The 20,448-nt window shown below is 47.6% G+C and overlaps 1 long non-coding RNA gene across 2 annotated transcripts in view; it reads right to left on the reverse strand.

Moving 5' to 3' along the window:
• The window catches only part of LOC141257324 (uncharacterized), a 49,615-nt gene extending 29,849 nt beyond the window's left edge, over nucleotides 1-19,766 (reverse strand). For both annotated transcript variants that reach the window (XR_012318052.1, XR_012318051.1), the window contains exons 1-4: nucleotides 19,696-19,766; nucleotides 16,722-16,823; nucleotides 10,802-10,984; nucleotides 1,048-1,227 (exon numbers count right to left, since the gene is read on the reverse strand). This is a non-coding gene — a long non-coding RNA (uncharacterized lncRNA). The remainder of the gene's footprint in view (nucleotides 1-1,047; nucleotides 1,228-10,801; nucleotides 10,985-16,721; nucleotides 16,824-19,695) is intronic.
• Between the last annotated feature and the right edge of the window lie 682 nt (nucleotides 19,767-20,448).

Consider the following 20,448-nt stretch of genomic DNA (forward strand, 5'->3'; position numbering starts at 1 on the left):
GTGGTACAGGAAAAACTTTCTTGCTTAATTTACTTTTAGCAAAAATTCGTAGCGGTCATAACGTTGCATTAGCTGTGGCTTCCTCTGGAATTGCTGCAACATTGCTAAGCGGTGGACGGACGGCACATTCAGTCTTTAAATTACCTCTTAATCTGGTGAACGAAGAAACCGCATCGTGTAATATCAGCAAGAGCAGCGCCCGTGGCCTCCTGTTGCAACAGTGCAAACTAATCGTGTGGGACGAGTGCACAATGTCACACAAACGTGCCATCGAAGCTCTTGATCGTTGTCTACAAGACTTACACAGTAAACAAACAATAATGCGTGGTGTGGTTGTTTTATTGGCTGGGGACTTTAGGCAAACTTTGCCTGTCATCGAGCGAGGCACTGCAGCAGACGAAATTAACGCATGTCTGAAATCCTCATATTTATGGATCAAAGTTGAAAAGCTGCACCTCACCACCAACATGCGTGTCCAGTTATTCAGTGATCTAGAGTCGGGCGCGTACGCTGAGAAACTGCTCGAGATCGGTGAAGGTTGAATCGAAACTGACGAAGAAGGTATGGTTCTATTCACTAACCAATTTTGTCATGTTGTGGATTTGGAAGATGCACTTATTGCTCAAGTTTTTCCAAATTTGCAACAAAACATCCACGATGAAAATTGGCTATGTGAAAGAACTATACTAGCACCAAGAAATGAAACAGTTGCGAAAATCAATAAAATTATCTTGGACCAAGTAACCAGCGATGCAACAACCTACAACTCCATCGACACAGTCATGTCATCTGAAGACTGTACGAGCTACCCCGTGGAGTTTCTTAACTCTTAGGAGCTATCCGGGGTCCCATCTCATAAGCTCGAATTAAAGGTCGGTATACGCGTTTTGTTAATGCGCAACTTGGACGCCCCGAGATTATGTAATGGCACTAGATTGCGAGTCACTGAACTAGGCAGGCACATTGTAAAGGCCACAATATTAACTGGAGAAGCTAAGGGTGAAAATATTCTTATACCACGCATCCCAATTATACCCAATAACTTACCCTTTAAGTTCAAACGTTTGCAGTTCCCACTTAAAGTTGCATTTTCAATGACCATCAATAAATCGCAAGGGCAAACTTTGAAGGTAGCGGGGATACATTTAGGCACGCCCTGTTTTTCCCACGGTCAGCTATACGTAGCTTGCTCACGTGTTTCTAAATCGCAAAATCTACATATTTTCGCTGAACGAAAGAAATAAAAAAACATAGTTTACAGGAGTATATTGCAGTAAAAACACATAGATAAATTACCTGCAGATGTCCATTATTCCAATTACATACTAATTCTTTACTAACACAAACAATATTAAACGCAAGTAACTTCAGTCCGTCCTGTTTATTAATCAGTGTTTAGTAATCCGTTTGTGATGAAATTTGATATGGATAATTTCAAGCCTGGGGAAGGACATAGGGCTACTTTTTATAAACACACCATACAGGCGAAGATTATATAAAACTGTAAACCTGATTGACTGACACACCTAGCGGTCAACGTACAGCCGAAACCACTGAACTTAGCATCTTGAAATTTGCAGATAGGTTCTATTATAGCTTAAATGAGCACTAAGAAAGGAATTTTGATAATTCCACCCTCAAGAGATTCCCTCTTCATATTATAGGGGTTCAAAGATTGTATGGAATCCGTCAGTTTTGAAGTTAGACATCTGAAATTTTGGATGTACGAGTAACTAAATAAGATTATTTTTTTTTACTATTAAGATTAGTTTTTTTTACTATTAAAATGATCTGTCACGAAACTTAATGTGGCAGACCAAATTCCACGCGAGCGAAGCCGCGGGTAAAAGCTAGTATATATATATATATATATATATATATATATATATATATATATATATATACAGTATATATATATATATATACAGTATATATATATATAATCTGTAGCTTTGTCGCCATAAAAAGATGGGGGCTCGGACACATTTCTTGCACGTGGGCCCCAAGCTGTTAATGTCCACCCCTACTTTTTTCAACCTATGTAACTATGTAGAATGCACATTAGGAAAATGCTTGAAATGCAATTCCCAATAATATTATTTTACAAGTAATTTCCTCTTTTTTTTTTTTCTTTGTAAAGTGCTAGTTATAAACCCAATCTCTGGATCTAGAAAGTGCAAAACACTCATGACAAACTTGCACATTTAATTTGTAATCTGTATTTCTTATGGTGCCTAAGGGAAGCCATAATGATAAGGCCCCTGCTTGGTAACAAGTGCAGTTATCTGCCTCTATAACAATAACAAATTATAAATGATGAAAGGGTTAATACTTGTGCCCTGCATCAGTAATAGACCCTGTAGTCACCATGACAACTGTTATGAGGTCATAAACCAGTGTCATAAAGAAGATTCCATAAAAGAATTCCGCGCTGCCACGATCAGCGCCATTACTGATGCGCCTGAGGACCTTGAGCTTGACCACCCACGTAATGTGCCAAACTTGGTGTAATTTGGAGGTTCTAGCAGGGAAAGGGGTTGTCTGCTTTAGACACCCCTAGGGCATGGGAAGGTAACAAAGGGGGTCCCTAGACCAGGATCCCCTTCTGTTACCCTCTATATAGAGCAGCTCTCCTTTGGGAGTTCATGGACTGATCTATGACTTTAATGGGTGATAAATTGGGAGGGATTATTTATCCTATTAGGGATTAGGCATAACGAACTGTAACCAAATGTCCAATTTTTTGAGAGGAGGACCTGGATCTGTAAGGGAGAAATTATACATCCACCTGGCCAATCAAATCAACCAAATTCGCTCCATCAATCAATGTGGTGACACATATCACAGCCAGATCTCTCCCACATCCGCTTTATCACATTTATAGTCTGTATTTGTTATGTTATTCTCTGTAAATCTGGTAAAATGTACAAATTGTACAATTCTGCAGTTACATCTGTTATATATTGGCACAAACTCTCTAAGCCCAATGGAAGGGCAGCCCTCCATCCATGGTTCCATAGAGGTTTCCTCCACAGGGGGTTTTCCTCTCCTGAGTGCTGGAGGGTGATTCTTCGTGAGTCGGGGGTTGTGCTATTTTCGGTGTCATGTAAATTTAAATAAAATTTTGATCATTTGACACCTAACTGCAATGCTTCGTGTATTTATTTTGTGTGCTTCTGTCTGATTTTGTTTGGGAGTCGGGCTCCATCACATATCACTGAGTGACACGTCTGACATCTGCCGGCCGCAGTTTTGCCCCAGGGGTCGCCCCTGCTCTGGGGAGTATGATGGAGCAGAGAAGATAAGCATTACAGCACAGCACCTGCAAGTGAGCGCTCATCCTCAGAATAAGGACTTATATTACAGGATTACAAGCAGCTTCCTCGCCTCATTCACACAGGGAGTATTTTGGGCAGTAATTTACATTAGTATTTGTAAGCTAAAAACCAGAAGGGAACAAACACAGAGAAAAATAATAACTGTACCACTCTCACCTCTTCTGTGGTTTGGATCCACTCCTGGCGTCTGTTAACAAATACTGATGCAAAATATCGCCATGTAAAAGGGCCCTAAATCCTTACTGACTGATTTGATAATTCTTTACAAAAAAAACAATATATGCCTCACCATGCATTTAATCCATCCTGCTGCTCATATCTTCTGGGCTCAGACCCACAATGCCGTGACTCTCGGCCAGTGTACATAAGGAGAAAGTGGGGAAAGTCTCCAATAAAAAATAATTCTCACTTTATTGGTGCAAAATATTAAAATATATAAAAGTCCATGATAGTGGAGATGCAATCTCGACGCGTTTCTGGTTACGCCCTTAGTCAGTGATCCTCTTGTCATGACAACCCGAGCCTCCAGGTATCCCAGCGATGGTGGCCTGCTTAGACCAAGCTAGGAGCATGGTCTCAGAGGCTTCTATCAATGTAACACTGACAGGTAGAATTCATTGCAATGCTTTATAACAGCGATTATACTAATAAAAGCTAGTCCCATAGAGGGACTAAATGAAAAAGTAAAAAAAAGAATGGGAAAAAATATAAAAAAAAAAACCTAATCAAAAAATAAACAGAAAAAAAATGAAAATAATGTTATATCAATAAATGGGTAAATTCATATAAAAACTAAAATAAACCAAAAAGGTCCACATATAAGTTATCATCATGTCCACGGCCTATAAAACGGTCACACTACTTAACGCCTTCAGTGAACATTGTAAAAAAAAACCTATTCTTTTTCATCTTACCACCAAACAAAGAGTGGAATAAAACACGATCAAAAAGTCGAATGGAAATAAAAATGGTATAGCTGAAAACTAGTGACGAGCGAGCACTAAAATGCTCGGGTGCTCGCTGCTCGAGTCAAGCAAATTGGAATACTTGGGTGCTCGGTCCAAGTAACGAGCCCAATGTAAGTCTATGGGAAACTCGTGCATTCTTTCGGCGCCCCCCCCCCCCCTGGGGGTCTGCAGAGGGCCTAAAAATTGCCCAAATCGATGGGAACAGTACTCAAATGACATGGGAACAGCATGGGGAAGACTCCTGGAAGCATTTCTGACTCCCAGGTCACTGCTGTCACCAACGTTGTCACAGGTATTACGCCACTTTTACGGACTCACAATAAAACATACAAAAACTAAACCAAAATGGATTTTCCTGGGAAATAGTTAAGGAACATCCTTTCCAGGGTAATGACTTGTATATAAAGCAAAATAAATAACCAAAAACAAAAATGCTCCTTCACACCTTGGGCTATGTTCACACATAGCGTTTCTGATGCATTTTTGCATTGCTTTCCACCGTGACAAATGCATTCACTGGGAAATGGCATTTTAACATTTTACAACCTTATCTGGCCATGTGGTGTGTGAAACATCATCAGACACATCCTGATTCATTTATGAAGAAGGGATTGTGAAAGTCACAAATACTATTTTTAATGCCTTACTATTCTTAAAGGGCCAGCAGTCGGCTATGCTTTGTTGTTCCCATTATTAAAGAGTGGGTCTCCTATACTGTTATTGCGTATGCAGTGACTGCAAGGGCTGCCAAAAATTTGGACGCAACCCAATACCCCTTTGAAGAGACATAGAGGAGGGTCTCAGTAAAAAAAATATTCCCATTATAAAGGAGAGGGTCTCCTATCCAGTTATAGGGTATGCAGTGAGTCCAACGGCTGCCAAAATTTAGAAAAAACCCTATTAACAATTTAAAGACACATAGAGCTGGACCACAGTAATGAGTATGACATGCTCCCATTAAAAAGGAGTTGGTCTCCAATACTATTTGCCTATGTAGTGAATGCAACGGCTGCAAAAAATTACGAGGCACTCCAATGCCCCTTGCAAGAGATGTAGAGGTTGGAGGGCCTCCTGAAAACAATGTTCCCATTATTAGGAAGTGGGTCTCCCATACAGTTTGCCTATGCAGTGACTGCAAGGGCTGCCAAAAATTTGGACGCAACCCAATACCCCTTTGAAGAGACATAAGGAGGGTCTCAGTAAAAAAAATATTCCCATTATAAAGGAGTGGGTCTCCTATAGTGGTAATGCCCATGCTGTGACTGCAACGGCTGCCAAAAATTTGGAGGAACTCCAATGCCCCTTGCAAGAGACGTAGATATGGTGATATGGTAGATATGGTAGTGATATGGAGCAGGATGTGAAGGATGAGGAGAAGGAGGAGGACAAGAGCAAATAGAAAAAATCAGGAAGCGTATACCCATGTCTGGGTGTGAAGACAGAGGTGCATGGGAATACAGTTAGACCTCCCAAAAAAAGACACTGTATTTGAGTTTATGTTACGCTGCTATCATTCAGTGGTGTTGAGAAGTCTGGCCCAAACCAGACTTTGATCATTTTTATAAGAGTCAGCCTGTCAGCATTTTCAGTTGACATGCGGATGCGCTTATCAGTTATAATTCCACCAGCGGTACTAAAAACCCGCTCTGATAAAACGCTGGCGGCAGGGCAGGCCAGGACCTCCAAGGCGTAGAGAGCCAGTTCATTCCACGTATCCAGCTTGGATACCCAATAATTATAAGGCACAGAGGAATCACGGAGGACGTTGGTACGGTCGGCAAGGTACTCCCTTCAGCATCTTCCCAAACTTTGCACTACTTGTGAGAGTACCCCGAGCCTCAGGGCATGTGCGATGGGAGGGTCTGAGAAAACTGTCCCAGAACTTTGACAGTGTTCCCCTGCCTCTGCTGGATTGAATTTGTGTCTCTCTCGCCTGTACTCCTTGCTTGTCCAACGAGCAGTAACCTCTGCCGCCAGCGTTTTCAGATGGGAATTTTTTAAATAATTCCGCAACAAGAGCCTTCTCGTACTGCACCATTTTATTAGGCCTGTCCTGCAAGGGAATAAGAGACAGAAAGTTCTCCTTGTAGCGTGGATCTAGAAGTGTCACTAACCAGTAAGGACTGTCACCCAAAGTTTGGACAAAGCAAGGATCACGGGAAAGGCAGCGTAACATAAACTCAGCCATGCGTGCCAGATTGGTAACAGGCAAGACTTCTGTGTCCTCACCAAGAGGATGACTGACCATGCTCTTCATGACTGGAAGCCATGGGATTTTATGAGTTGTCCCAGGCCAAGGGTATAGATTGAGAAGAGTAGGGGTCCTAGGACAGAACCTTGAGGGACTCCAACAGAGAGGTGGCGGGATGAGGAGGTAGTGTGGGAGTGGGAGACGCTAAATGTGCGGTTGGAAAGGTATGAGGAGATCCAGGATAGGGCAAGGTCTTTGACTCTAAAGGAAGAGAGGATCTGCAGTAGGAGGCAGTGGTCAACTGTGTCGAAGGCAGAGGACAGGTTAAGAAGAAGGAGTACAGTGAATTGAGGCAAGGGCTGATTTGAATGCGAGTGTTGTTGTTTGAATGCAGTGAAGTCATCTTGCGAATGAGTTTTCTTCCAACGCCATTCCGCAACCCTGGACGCTTGCCGAAGCGGTTTAGTGAGGGTGTTGTGCCAGGGTTGCCTATTGACTCGTCGCGCTCTGCCATGCACAAGAGGGGCGACCGAGTCAATAGCTGATGCGAGAGTGGCATTGTAGAAAGCAGTGGTGCTGTCAATGTCGTGGAGTAAAGATATGGATGTCAGTGGTAGAACAGAGTCAGAGAGTGTGTGAGTGTCTAGATATGCAAGGTTTCTGAGGGGGTGTGCTAGTTGCTGGACATGTGTGACAGGTGAGGAGGATAGGGATGAGAAAGTGAGTAGACCGTGGCCAGATAGGGGTAGGGGGGAGGTTGTGAGGTTAGATAGGGAGCAGAGTTGGGTGAAGAAGATGAGGATTAATGTGTGTCCGTCTGTGTGGGTGGCTGAGGAGGACCACTGAGTAAGTCCAAAGGATGAAATAAGCGACAGGAATTTGGATGCTGTTGACTGGCGAGTGTCATTGGGGATGTTGAAATCGCCCATGATGATTGTGCAATGTCAGCAGAGAGAAAGTAAAGAAGCCAGGTGGAGAATTGGTCAATAAAGGCAGTGACTGGTCCTGGAGGTCGGTATATGACAGCTACCTGGAAGGAGAGTAGATGAGGACAGAGTGGACTTCAAAAGAAGGGAGAGTAAGGGAGGGTAGAGGTGGGATAGGGCTAAAGGTGCAGTTGGTAGAAAGGAGAAGACCCACTCCTTCACCATGTCTGTTACCAGGGCGAGGAGTGTGGGTGAAGTGGAGGCCACCGTAACACAGCGCAGCAGGGGAGGCAGTGTCAGAGGGTGTCAACCATGTCTCTGTGATGCCCAGGAAAAAGAGATGACGAGAGGTAAAGAGGTCGTGGACAAAATGGAGCTTGTTGCAGACATAGCGGGCGTTCCAGAGTGCTCCAAAGAGAGGGAGCAGGGTGGGTGGGCATCAGCGGCACTGATATAATCTGCAATATAAACTAAGGAAAGAATGGGGAGAGCTGTCCCTACAGTATGACTTAGCTGAATCCCTACGATGTAGCGGCCTGCCTGTTCCTTGTGAACAGACCCGCCTCCGTCCTCGGCTAGTCTGAACGGAGACCTATAGAATAAAGGGAGGGGTCCCTAAAAGAACTAAGGACTGGACCAAAAATGGGACACCTCCTAACAGAAGTTGTTGCAGAGCAAAAAGACAAACTGACAAAAAGTACTAGAGGTCCCAGAGGACCAAGCAAACTGACAGAGATAGGCACCGAAGCACCTGGCTAGAAAGACAGTCTAGAAAACACTGAAGTCCAGCAAAGCCAGAAGGGCGGAGCTGTTATATATAGGCAGCTGGTCACGTGACCGCAAAACACAAGATAGCAAAAACTAACAGGAGGGTTCTAACAGGCACTGGCTTTACGTAGGAGAGGTTGCGGTAGTTTGCAGTTGGTTGGAAGCGATAGGAAGGGGTATTGGTGGGAGGTGGGAGCTGTTTGGGTCCAGGATTGGGAGATATGTCGCCAGCAGTGAGGAGAAGCAGGGAGAGGGAGAGCAGGTGGGAGAAGGAGAGTGTCCGGCTTGTTTTATGTTTTGGTAGGATAGATCTGAGTTTGAGGAGCAGGTCTGCAGATGAGGTCAGGTGGGGAGGTAAGAGGGAAGGAGAGATGATTATTTGGTTAGAGGGTGCTGGGGTTTGAGGACAGCGAAGGAGAGTAAGGTTTAGTGGTGCCAAGTTAGTAAGGGCGTATGTAAGCATAATGAAGGTTTAAGTGTGAATGAGAAAGAGAAAGAAAACAGGATCATATCTCATTAGACTACCTACACAGGGTCACAATCTATCAAATGGTGACCCACAAAACCCGGTCCGTAGTGAGGTGGAAAAAATAGTATTAGAAATGCCTAACCCAGTCCCTTATTTATTGGGTCATGGCTGTATATTTTACACCTAAATTAGCCCAATGAGGCCCTTAGAAAAAGACGGTATACCGGCGAAACGTGCGTCAGGGACTGAGTCCCGTGTTCTGATAGTATAGGTGGATAGGGAAATTGATTATACCAATGAATAACAGTGTAACATTCTGAGCAACTCCGATTAAAGCTCCTCTGGCTAACCTGTGATCCATATCCATCTTTTCCTCTTTTCCCTTCCCAATCTATATTTGAATGAGAAATAGAAACTAAGCACAATTAGTAGATGGTCACTTGTACCTTCTGGTCACTTATGGCGCATTTCTGGCTTATTTCTGATAAAAACCCTTAAGAGCTAGATGTGCAAAGCTGGTCGAGGCAGACCCCAAAAGACTTGCAGCAGTAATTGCAGCAAAAGGTGGTCCTACAAAGTATTGACTCAGGGGGGCTGAATACAAATGCACATCACAATATTCAGATTTATATTTTTAAAAGTAATTCTAAAACCATGTATCAATTCCTTTACACTTCACAATTACTTGCTACTTAGTGTTGGCAAATCACATAAAATCCCAATAAAAAACTTTTAAGTTCATGGGTGTAACATGAAAAAATGTGGGAAGGTTGACGGAAAGGTTCAGTGGAAAGGCGCTGTAAATGTTGTGGGGTGAAACAGATGAAAAAAAAAAGTAAAAAAGAACACACACAATTTGCCATTAATGCTTTGGTCTTGTTACGGCATTCACAGTGCAGTAGCAATGATATGTTAACTCCTTTCATGTCAGTACTAGTGATGAGCGAGTAGGTTTCATTAACTCTTTCTGTGAGCATGCTCGTGTGCTCGCCGAGTATTTTGGTGTGCTTAGCATTTCTTTTTATGTCGCTGCGCCTGCAAGTGTCACGGCTGTTAGACAGCTGTGATACATGCAGAGATTGCTTGTTTGACAGGCAATCTCTGCATTTGTCACAGCTGTGGGATAAATAACGTGATATTTTAACATTATTTAGTCACTCTTGGGGCCTTGAACATGTAACTGATCCATTCAGTGAGTATGCAGGTGTCGAAATAAAGTCATCAGTTTCGGACAGCCCCTTTATTCCTCCATCCTGTCATATATTTTTTGTTATATACAAATTGCTAGTCATTTTAAAGGGAATCATAAAATGAAGATAATCCAGCTCAATGAACCGTGAATAGGCTCTTTTTCACACAAAAAGCGTAACAGAGGATAAGGTCAGCATTACAGCTAGAAGGAATGCGACGTCAACGCGTTTCAGGTGACAGATCACCCTTAGTCATGACTTATCTGCAGCCATCGGGCTAATCTCCAGGTTAATAGCGTTAGGAAGGTGACTGGCTGCCATCCCGAGAATGAGCACAAGGGAGAAAATTAACTTTATTCCTCCTGGGAGCCGCCAGCTTTCAGTCATGCAGGTGTGCCTTTTGTCACCAGTCTGTACACAGTAAGCAATGGTTGTAAGCATGCCCCAGCCCTTTGACTGACAGCTAGCTCTACAGTGCATCAGTGCAGAGCCACCTGTCAGTGGAAGTTCCAGGGCGTGCTTACTGCCACTGCTCACATTGTATGGAGTGGTGAATAAAGGCACGCCCTGCATGACTGAAAGCCGGCGGCTCACGGGAGGAATAAAGTTCATTTACTCCCATGTGCTGCACATTCAGTATAGTGGCCAAGCACTTCCTAATGGTATTACCCTGCAGATTAACCCTACATCAGCAGGTTAATAGCGTTATCCAATGTGACAGGTTCCCTTTAACTTAAAGGATCATGTTCACAACAGGAAAAGTCTTCAAACGCTTGTTTCTAATCTATTACTAGTTATTGGCCTTCTTGGTTGATGGCGTGTGGTGTGGAGTATTTTTACCAAATACAAGTTTCCATTTTGATAAAAAACAACACATTTTTACCCACATGGAGGCGAATTCCCTCCTCTTCACCAGCCTCCATTATTGGTTTTATCAGATCGTATACTCACTTTATCAAATTTTAGTGGGTACTGTGCTGCAGACTCCAGCTGACGGACCACCACTTCATTAGGAGCCACGTTTCTGTTCCTCATGTCCCGCAGAATATTGGTCAAGTAGACGTCATCTAACCTCTTTATGGCCGCATTAATCAATGTGCTGTATACATTGATATTTGGATGGAATCCACAAATCTGTAAAACAAGTTACCGATCAGATATGCAAAAAGATCCTTGTCACTTGTTTCCTATAAAAAGGCAAATCAGGTTAAAAATGACATTATTTTCTAGACTTTATCAAGTAGGAGTAAAAAAAAAAAGACACTAAATAAACTATGTAAACTAGCAATGTCATTACCGCCATGTCTTCCAGGAGCTGTAAACCATCCTTTTCTTTAAGGCATGCCCTAGCGAGATTGCAAAAGGTATGGATGTTTGGTGCAATGCCTCTCTGTGCCATCATAGGCAACAGCTGCTGTAAAGAAACCATTCAGACGATCAGTTTTTACACTGTACGTGTGGCATGAAGTGTGGAAGAATCGGCACTAAGTTTCAGCATGTGTCAGTGTTCTCCATGACAGCCAACCAGATGCCACGTTTCATTTTACCAGGGCAATAAAAGAAGAGCTCTGATTGGTTGTTATGGGTATCACTGTCCGTTTCGACAAAAAGTTTGTTTCTGCATGAGGCCCGACGCATTTTCACAAAAAGGGAAATGCTAAAATCTGTATTAAACAGTATTCACACATAAAATATTGCTGCGTCCAACTGAATGTTGCATTTTGGCGGCAGCGCACAAAACGCCTTCATATAGGCTTAGGGCACAATTCCCTGCCGAAGCGCAAATTCACACAAGCACAATGCTTTGTGTTCAGGGGAAAAAAAGGCCATTTTTGATCCGTACAGCGTCCATTTGTCATCCATAACTAAAAAAAAACTAATAGAAGGCCAGACACACTTTCCTATGTAATCTATGCAGTGCGTCCGGTAAAACATACCTGCCACACGGATTGTGTCTGATTGTTGTGCAGCCTTTGAAATCTACGGTTATATCTAATTTAAAAAACGGATGGATGAGATAAGCGCCTGTAGCCATTATTCCCCCACAGTCTGGTGGTCAATCCATTCATGTGGAATATTACACTGGGTGACATGGACATCACACAGACCAAAAACACAAATGGAGGAAATCTTTCTTGATGGTGCGGCCAGAAAAAGCAAAAGGCCTCATTCACACATCATGTTGCACGTGGAGGTTTATCCCTTGTTTTCATGGATACAACACATACCCAGTATAATCTATGGTGCTATTCACATGTCCGTCTGTCTGTCTTTTTCCGATATCACAGATGAAAAGAGCCGATACAAGTCTATGGGTCTGTGCAAAAACATTCAGCACCCGGATGGCAAAGAATAGGAGAAGCTCTGTAATTCAAGGATTTATTTATCCATCCGTCAAACATTGATGGGAAAAACGGACACACAGACCGAACACTGATGACACACGGAACAAACACTGCTGACACCAGGGCCATTTTCTCCATGTACGTGGTTAAATTTGGACATGTAAATGAGAAAATTTGTCATACTTTAGACTCTTTTGCTGGCTTGCCTTGCATCACTTTTTTGCCCCCCAATTTTCAAGCAATTTAGTGCATGCTGTTGTATTTAAAGCCATGCCCCTTCTGTCAAAGCCATGCCCCTTCTTTCAAAGCCATGCCACTTCTTTCAAAGCCATGCCCCTTCTTTCAAAGCAATGCCCCTTCTGTCAAAGCCATGCCCCTTCTTTCAAAGCAATGCCCCTTCTTTCAAAACCATGCCCCTTCTTTCAAAGCCATGCCCCTTCTTTCAAAGCCATGCCCCTTCTTTCAAAGCCATGCCCCTTCTTTCAAAGCAATGCCCCTTCTTTCAAAGCCATGCCCCTTCTTTCAAAGCCATGCCCCTTCTTCAAAGCCATGCCCCTTCTTTCAAAGCAATGCCCCGTCTTTCAAAGGCATGCTTTGAAACAATTAGGCAGATATCTAAAAGTGTAGTTTCTATCGGTTGGAATCATTTGTTTTGGATCGTTATTAAGCAATAGTAAAAAAAAAAAAGGTATTCACTTTTAAGAAAAAAAAATATATACAAAGTCAGGCATATCTGTCACACACTTTACAAATGATAAGCTACTGTGACCTCCACGTCTATTCCGAGGGGCATTAAACCATATTGTTAAACCACTCTGAACTCCACGTCTCTTCCATGGGGCATTAAAACTGTCTTGTTAAGCTATTGTGACCTCCACGTTGTTATGCACACGCCCGGACTGACTGGCGTGTGCGTGATTAGTGATCCCACTGCGCCATGAACCGGAGAGTGCCTGGAGGGGCGTAACTAAGTATCAACCCGATCCGACCCAGATCGCTTGACGGCTACGACGCCAGTGCACCAGGGAGGAACCGAGCAGAGGGACCAGGGGCTACTCCAGGTCAGACCCCGGACATGGCTGTTGACCCACACCGGGGAATACAGGAACAGACAGGTTAGAGCACAGGTTGGGTAGGGTCCAGTACAGACTGCGAGACGGGTTCAGAACCGCAGAAGCGGTAATCAAGCAGAGTAAAGCGAAACCGCACGTGCGGTTGACAAGGCTGAGCAGAGCGAAACCGCAGGTGCGGTGGACAGAGCTGAGCAGAGCGAAACCGCAGGTGCGGTGGACAGGGCTGAGCAGAGCGAAACCGCAGGTGCGGTGGACAGGGCTGAGCAGAGCGAAACCGCAGGTGCGGTGGACAGGGCTGAGCAGAGCGAAACCGCAGGTGCAGTGGACAGGGCTGAGCAGAGCGAAACCGCAGGTGCGGTGGACAGGGCCGAGCAGAGCGAAACCGCAGGTGCGGTGGACAGGGCCGAGCAGAGCGAAACCGCAGGTGCGGTGGACAGGGCCGAGCAGAGCGAAACCGCAGGTGCGGTGGACAGGGCCGAGCAGAGCGAAACCGCAGGTGCGGTGGACAGGGCCGAGCAGAGCGAAACCGCAGGTGCGGTGGACAGGGCCGAGCAGAGCGAAACCGCAGGTGCGGTGGACAGGGCCTAGCAGAGCGAAACCGCAGGTGCGGTGGACAGGGCCTAGCAGAGCGAAACCGCAGGTGCGGTGGACAGGGCTGAGCAGAGCGAAACCGCAGGTGCAGTGGACACGGCTGAGCAGAGCGAAACCGCAGGTGCGGTGGACACGGCTGAGCAGAGCAAAACCGCAGGTGCGGTGGACAGGGCTGAGCAGAGCAAAACCGCAGGTGCGGTGGACAGGGCTGAGCAGAGCAAAACCGCAGGTGCGGTGGACAGGGCTGAGCAGAGCAAAACCGCAGGTGCGGTGGACAGAGCTGAGCAGAGCGAAACCGCAGGTGCGGTGGACAGGGCTGAGCAGAGCGAAACCGCAGGTGCGGTGGACAGGGCTGAGCAGAGCGAAACCGCAGGTGCGATGGACAGGGCTGAGCAGAGCGAAACCGCAGGTGCGGTGGACAGGGCTGAGCAGAGCGAAACCGCAGGTGCGGTGGACAAGGCTGAGCAGAGCAAAATCGCAGGTGCGGTGGACAAGGCCGAGCAGAGCGAAACCGCAGGTGCGGTGGACAGGGCTGAGCAGAGCGAAACCGCAGATGAGGTGGACAAAGCTGAGCAGAGCGAAACTGCAGATGCGGTGGACAAGGCTGAGCAGAGCGAAACCGTAGATGCGGTGGACAAGGCTGAGCAGAGCGAAACCGCAGATGCGATGGACAAGGCGGAGCAGAGCGAAACCGCAGATGCGGTGGACAAGGCGGAGCAGAGCGAAACCGCAGATGCTGTAGACAAGGCTGAGCGGGCAGGAACCGCCAGAGCGGTAAGTAAGGCAGAGCAGAGATAAACCGCCGGGGCGGTAAGCAAGGCAGAGCAAGGGGAAAACCGCCAAAGCGGTGAGCAAAGACAGAGCAGAGGGGACAGGGCTCTGTTCACATGGAACAGACTGGAAGGGAAAGGCAGAACCAGATACACACAAGGTACTTGCAAAGAAGTAGCGAGTGGACTCCAAACTCACAAACGGAAGTACAGTGACAACGAGTAGGAGTTAGGTGCAGGTTCAGACTCTGCAGAAAAAGGAAAGGTACAGACATAAAGAAAAACAGGTAACAGGCTAGGAGAGTATTCAGACAGGAACTGCGTGTTAAGACAGGAACAGACACTGCAGCGAGATACAGGAGTGAGTCTGGGTATACGGCCCCCAGAATGGCGAACAAACAGGCTAGAAGACACAGATAACAGGTCTGGGAATGCGATCCCCAGAAAGCAGGACGAACAGGCTAGGAGCGTGTTCAGACAGGCCTGGGAATACAGCCTCCAGGAAGGCGGACAGGCAAGAAAAACAGAACAGGACCTTTCACATGAGAGGCAAGAAGCCATCTGAAGATAATAGTTGCTCAGGCACCAGCTTCAAGGTGGAGCTGGTTTAAATATCCAGTGACAGACAGCAATAGGCTGAGGACGCATTAGGGGTGTGCCCACAGCAGCTACAAGAACCAGGAAGTAACCGGGAAGCCGCCCTAAGCAGTCAGAACAGAGACAAACAGACAGCATGAATAGAAGCCAGGCTAGCAGACTGGACTGAAGATCAAGTTTGCGATCTTGCATAGTGAGAGCTAGTGCACCATGCAAGCCCGTCACCAGGTATGTTACACACGTCTCTTCCAAGTGGCATTAAAATAGTCTTGTTAAACCACTCTGACCTCCACGTCTCTTCCAAGGGGTATTAAAACCGTCTTGGTAAGCTACTGTGACCTCCACGTCTCTTCCAAGGGGCATTAAAACCGTCTTGTTAAACCACTCTGACCTCCACGTCTCTTCCAAGGTGCATTAAAACCGTCTTGTTAAGCTACTGTGACCTCCACGTCTCTCTTCCAAGGGGCATTAAAACCGTCATGTTAAGCAACTGTGACGTCCACGTCTCTTCCAAGGGGCATTAAAACCGTCTTGTTAAGCTACTGTGACCTCCACGTCTCTTCCAAGGGGCATTAAAACCGTCTTGTTAAACCACTCTGAACTCCACGTCTCTTCCAAGGGGCATTAAAACCGTCTTGTTAAACTACTCTGACCTCCACGTCTCATCCAAGGGGCATTAAAACCGCCTTGTTAAAGTACTCTGACCTCCACGTGTCTTCCAAGGGGCATTAAAACCATCTTGTTAAACCACTCTGACCTCCATGTCTCTTCCAAGGGGCATTAAAACCGTCTTGTTAAACCACTCTGACCTCCACGTCTCTTCCAAGGGACATTAAAACCGTCTTGTTAAGCTACTGTGACCTCCACGTCTCTTCCAAGGGGCATTAAAACCGTCTTGTTAAGCTACTGTCACCTCCACGTCTCTTCCAAGGGGCATTAAAACCGTCTTGTTAAACCACTCTGATCTCCACGACTCTTCCAAGGGGCATTAAAACTGTCTTGTTAAGCTACTGTGACCTCCACGTCTCTTCCAAGGGGCATTAAAACCGTATTGTTAAACCACTCTGAACTCTACGTCTCTTCCATGGGGCATTAAACTGTCTTGTTAAGCTACTGTGACCTCCACGTCTCTTCCAAGGGACATTAAAACCGTCTTGTTAAGCTACTGTGACCTCCACGTCTCTTCCAAGGGGCATTAAAACAGTCTTGTTAAACCACTCTGAACTCCACGTCTTTTCCAAGATATCTTGCTATCATCACTCTAAATAACCTGTTTCTACTGATCTTCTGTACATTTGATGTGTTCTCTTGACCAATGTTGTAGCTTTCTTCTTGGAGTCCTACCTCTTTGTCTAAAATCTGTTTAATCATCTGCATTTCATTCTTGAACTGGGAGAAGAACTAGTTGCTCCCAGTTTATCTTTTTTTTGTTGGTTTCCTGTTATTTTGTGACTTGTTTCCTTGTACTATATAAAAATCTTTCCCGCAAACTTACCTTTCCACTTCAGCACAGAAAAAAACAAATCCAACATAACAATCCTGCTTCTTAATGTAGGTGTTTAATCAACACTTTTCTTTGGTGCCATCATTATCTACACTAGAGGGGGTGTAAATAAGAAAAAAAAATTGTAGCAAATTGCACAAAATGTAGCTGTCTTTTTGAATGATGGTCAAAGTCTAATTACAGGCCTTGTAGAATACAAATTATAAAATGGCCTGTGAGAGAAGAGGATCATGTGCGGTCTGTGTGAGAGAGGGGAGACCATGCGGAGCGGTCTGTGTGAGATAGGGGGGACCATGGGGAGCGGTCTGTGTGAGAGAGGGGAGACCATGGGAAGCGGTCTGTGTGAGAGGGGAGACCATGGGGAGTGGTCTGTGTGAGAGAGGGGAGACCATGGGGAGCGGTCTGTGTGAGAGAGGGGAGACCATGGGGAGTGGTCTGTGTGAGAGAGGGGAGACCATGGGGAAGCGGTCTTTGTATGAGGGGGGAGGCCATGGGGAGCGGTCTGTGTGAGAGAGGGGAGACCATGGGGAGCGGTCTGTGTGAGAGGGGAGACCACGGGGAGCGGTCTGTGTGAGAGAGGGGAGATCATGGGGAGCAGTCTGTGTGAGAGAGGGGAGACCATGGGGAGTGGTCTGTGTGAGAGAGGGGAGACCACGGGGAGCGGTCTGTATGAGAGAGGGGAGATCATGGGGAGCGGTCTGTGTGAGAGAGGGGAGACCATGGGGAGCGGTGTGTGTGACAGAGGGGAGACCATGGGGAGCGGTCTGTGTGAGAGGGGAGACCATGGGGAGAAGTCTGTGTGAGAGGGGAGACCATGGGGAGCGGTGTGTGTGACAGAGGGGAGACCATGGGGAGCGGTCTGTGTGACAGAGGGGAGACCATGGGGAGCGGTGTGTGTGAGAGGGGGGACCATGGGGAGCGGTGTGTGTGACAGAGGGGAGACCATGGGGAGAAGTCTGTGTGAGAGGGGGGACCATGGGGAGCGGTGTGTGTGACAGAGGGGAGACCATGGGGAGCGGTGTGTGTGAGAGGGGGGACCATTGGGAGCGGTCTGTGTGACAGAGGGGGGACCATGGGGAGCGGTCTGTGTGACAGAGGGGAGACCATGGGGAGAAGTCTGTGTGAGAGGGGGGACCATGGGGAGCGGTGTGTGTGACAGAGGGGAGACCATGGGGAGCGGTGTGTGTGAGAGGGGAGACCATGGGGAGCGGTGTGTGTGAGAGGGGGGACCATGGGGAGCGGTCTGTGTGACAGAGGGGAGACCATGGGGAGAAGTCTGTGTGAGAGGGGGGACCATGGGGAGCGGTGTGTGTGACAGAGGGGAGACCATGGGGAGCGGTCTGTGTGACAGAGGGGAGACCATGGGGAGCGGTCTGTGTGAGAGAGGGGAGACCATGGGGAGCGGTGTGTGTGACAGAGGGGAGACCACGGGGAGCGGTCTGTGTGAGAGAGGGGAGACCATGGGGAGCGGTCTGTGTGACAGAGGGGAGACCATGGGGAGAAGTCTGTGTGAGAGGGGGGACCATGGGGAGCGGTGTGTGTGACAGAGGGGAGACCATGGGGAGCGGTGTGTGTGAGAGGGGGGACCATGGGGAGCGGTCTGTGTGACAGAGGGGGGACCATGGGGAGCGGTCTGTGTGACAGAGGGGAGACCATGGGGAGAAGTCTGTGTGAGAGGGGAGACCATGGGGAGCGGTGTGTGTGACAGAGGGGAGACCATGGGGAGCGGTCTGTGTGACAGAGGGGAGACCATGGGGAGCGGTGTGTGTGAGAGGGGGGACCATGGGGAGCGGTGTGTGTGACAGAGGGGAGACCATGGGGAGAAGTCTGTGTGAGAGGGGGGACCATGGGGAGCGGTGTGTGTGACAGAGGGGAGACCATGGGGAGCGGTGTGTGTGAGAGGGGGGACCATGGGGAGCGGTCTGTGTGACAGAGGGGGGACCATGGGGAGCGGTCTGTGTGACAGAGGGGAGACCATGGGGAGAAGTCTGTGTGAGAGGGGGGACCATGGGGAGCGGTGTGTGTGACAGAGGGGAGACCATGGGGAGCGGTGTGTGTGAGAGGGGAGACCATGGGGAGCGGTGTGTGTGAGAGGGGGGACCATGGGGAGCGGTGTGTGTGACAGAGGGGAGACCATGGGGAGAAGTCTGTGTGAGAGGGGGGACCATGGGGAGCGGTGTGTGTGACAGAGGGGAGACCATGGGGAGCGGTGTGTGTGAGAGGGGGGACCATGGGGAGCGGTCTGTGTGACAGAGGGGGGACCATGGGGAGCGGTCTGTGTGACAGAGGGGAGACCATGGGGAGAAGTCTGTGTGAGAGGGGGGACCATGGGGAGCGGTGTGTGTGACAGAGGGGAGACCATGGGGAGCGGTGTGTGTGAGAGGGGAGACCATGGGGAGCGGTGTGTGTGAGAGTGGGGACCATGGGGAGCGGTCTGTGTGACAGAGGGGAGACCACGGGGAGCGGTCTGTGTGACAGAGGGGAGACCATGGGGAGCGGTCTGTGTGACAGAGGGGAGACCACAGGGAGCGGTCTGTGTGACAGAGGGGAGATCACGGGGAGCGGTCTGTGTGACAGAGGGGAGACCATGGGGAGCAGTCTGTGTGGGGGGAGACCATGGGGTGCTGTCTGTGTGAGAGAGGGGAGACCACGGGGAGCGGTCTGTGTGAGAGAGGGGAGACCATGGGGAGCGGTCTGTGTGAGAGAGGGGAGACCATGGGGAGCGGTCTGTGTGAGAGAGGGGAGACCATGGGGAGCGGTCTGTGTGACAGAGGGGAGACCATGGGGAGCGGTCTGTGTGAGAGAGGGGAGACCATGGGGAGCGGTCTGTGTGACAGAGGGGAGACCATGGGGAGCGGTCTGTGTGAGAGAGGGGGGACCATGGGGAGCGGTCTGTGTGACAGTTGGAGCCATTAGAGGACACGGCCTCCTCTCCGGCCTCTGATCTGTTGGAGGCTGCACTGACTTCTCGGTAAATGTTGTATCCTAGTTACGGCAGGACCTGTGATGATGTCATGGTCATGTGATCAGTCACACGGGGGGAGGAGTAAAGCAGGGATTTTATTCACTGTAGCACTTCCTGTCATGTGACCAGCAGATCACATGACAGTGACATCACCGCAGGTCCTGTCCCCCCAGGAGGTGACATCTGCAGTGATCGGTCGGGTGAGGGTTGCGTCTAGTTTGGAGTTGATTTTTTGTGGTCCTCAAACAATCAACTCCATTCTAGCTGATTCACCAGTGAGCCGTCTAAATCGGAGTTGATTTTTTGAGGCCTCATTTTATCAACTCCACTCTAGACGGCTCACTACTGAAGTGACTAGATCGGAGTGGATATTTTGTGGTCCTCATTCCAGCAACTCCACTCTAGACGGTTCACTGGTGAGGTGACTAGATCGGAGTTGAATTTTTGAGGCCTCACTGTAGTGACATGTTTTTGAGGACCTCATTTTAGCAACTCCACTCTAGCTGATTCACTGGTGAGGTGACTGGATCGGAGTTGATCTTTTGATGATCTCTCTGCAGCTTCTCCATTCTAGACAGTTCAGTTTCTACAGTGATGTTCCTCAAAAAATCACCTCCAATGTCCAGAATGGAGCAGATTCCCGGATCCTCATAGTCTGCAATGTAGTGGAATTGGAATGTACACACATTGTAGATATATATCAGCTTTATAATTCTAATGATTTCATGTTTTTATTTTTTAGGTACTTGCTGA

Source organism: Phyllobates terribilis, unplaced genomic scaffold (assembly GCF_046119375.1).
Source record: "Phyllobates terribilis strain yellow unplaced genomic scaffold, ASM4611937v1 Scaffold_3__8_contigs__length_932513732, whole genome shotgun sequence".
Classification (NCBI taxonomy): Eukaryota; Metazoa; Chordata; class Amphibia; order Anura; family Dendrobatidae; genus Phyllobates; species Phyllobates terribilis.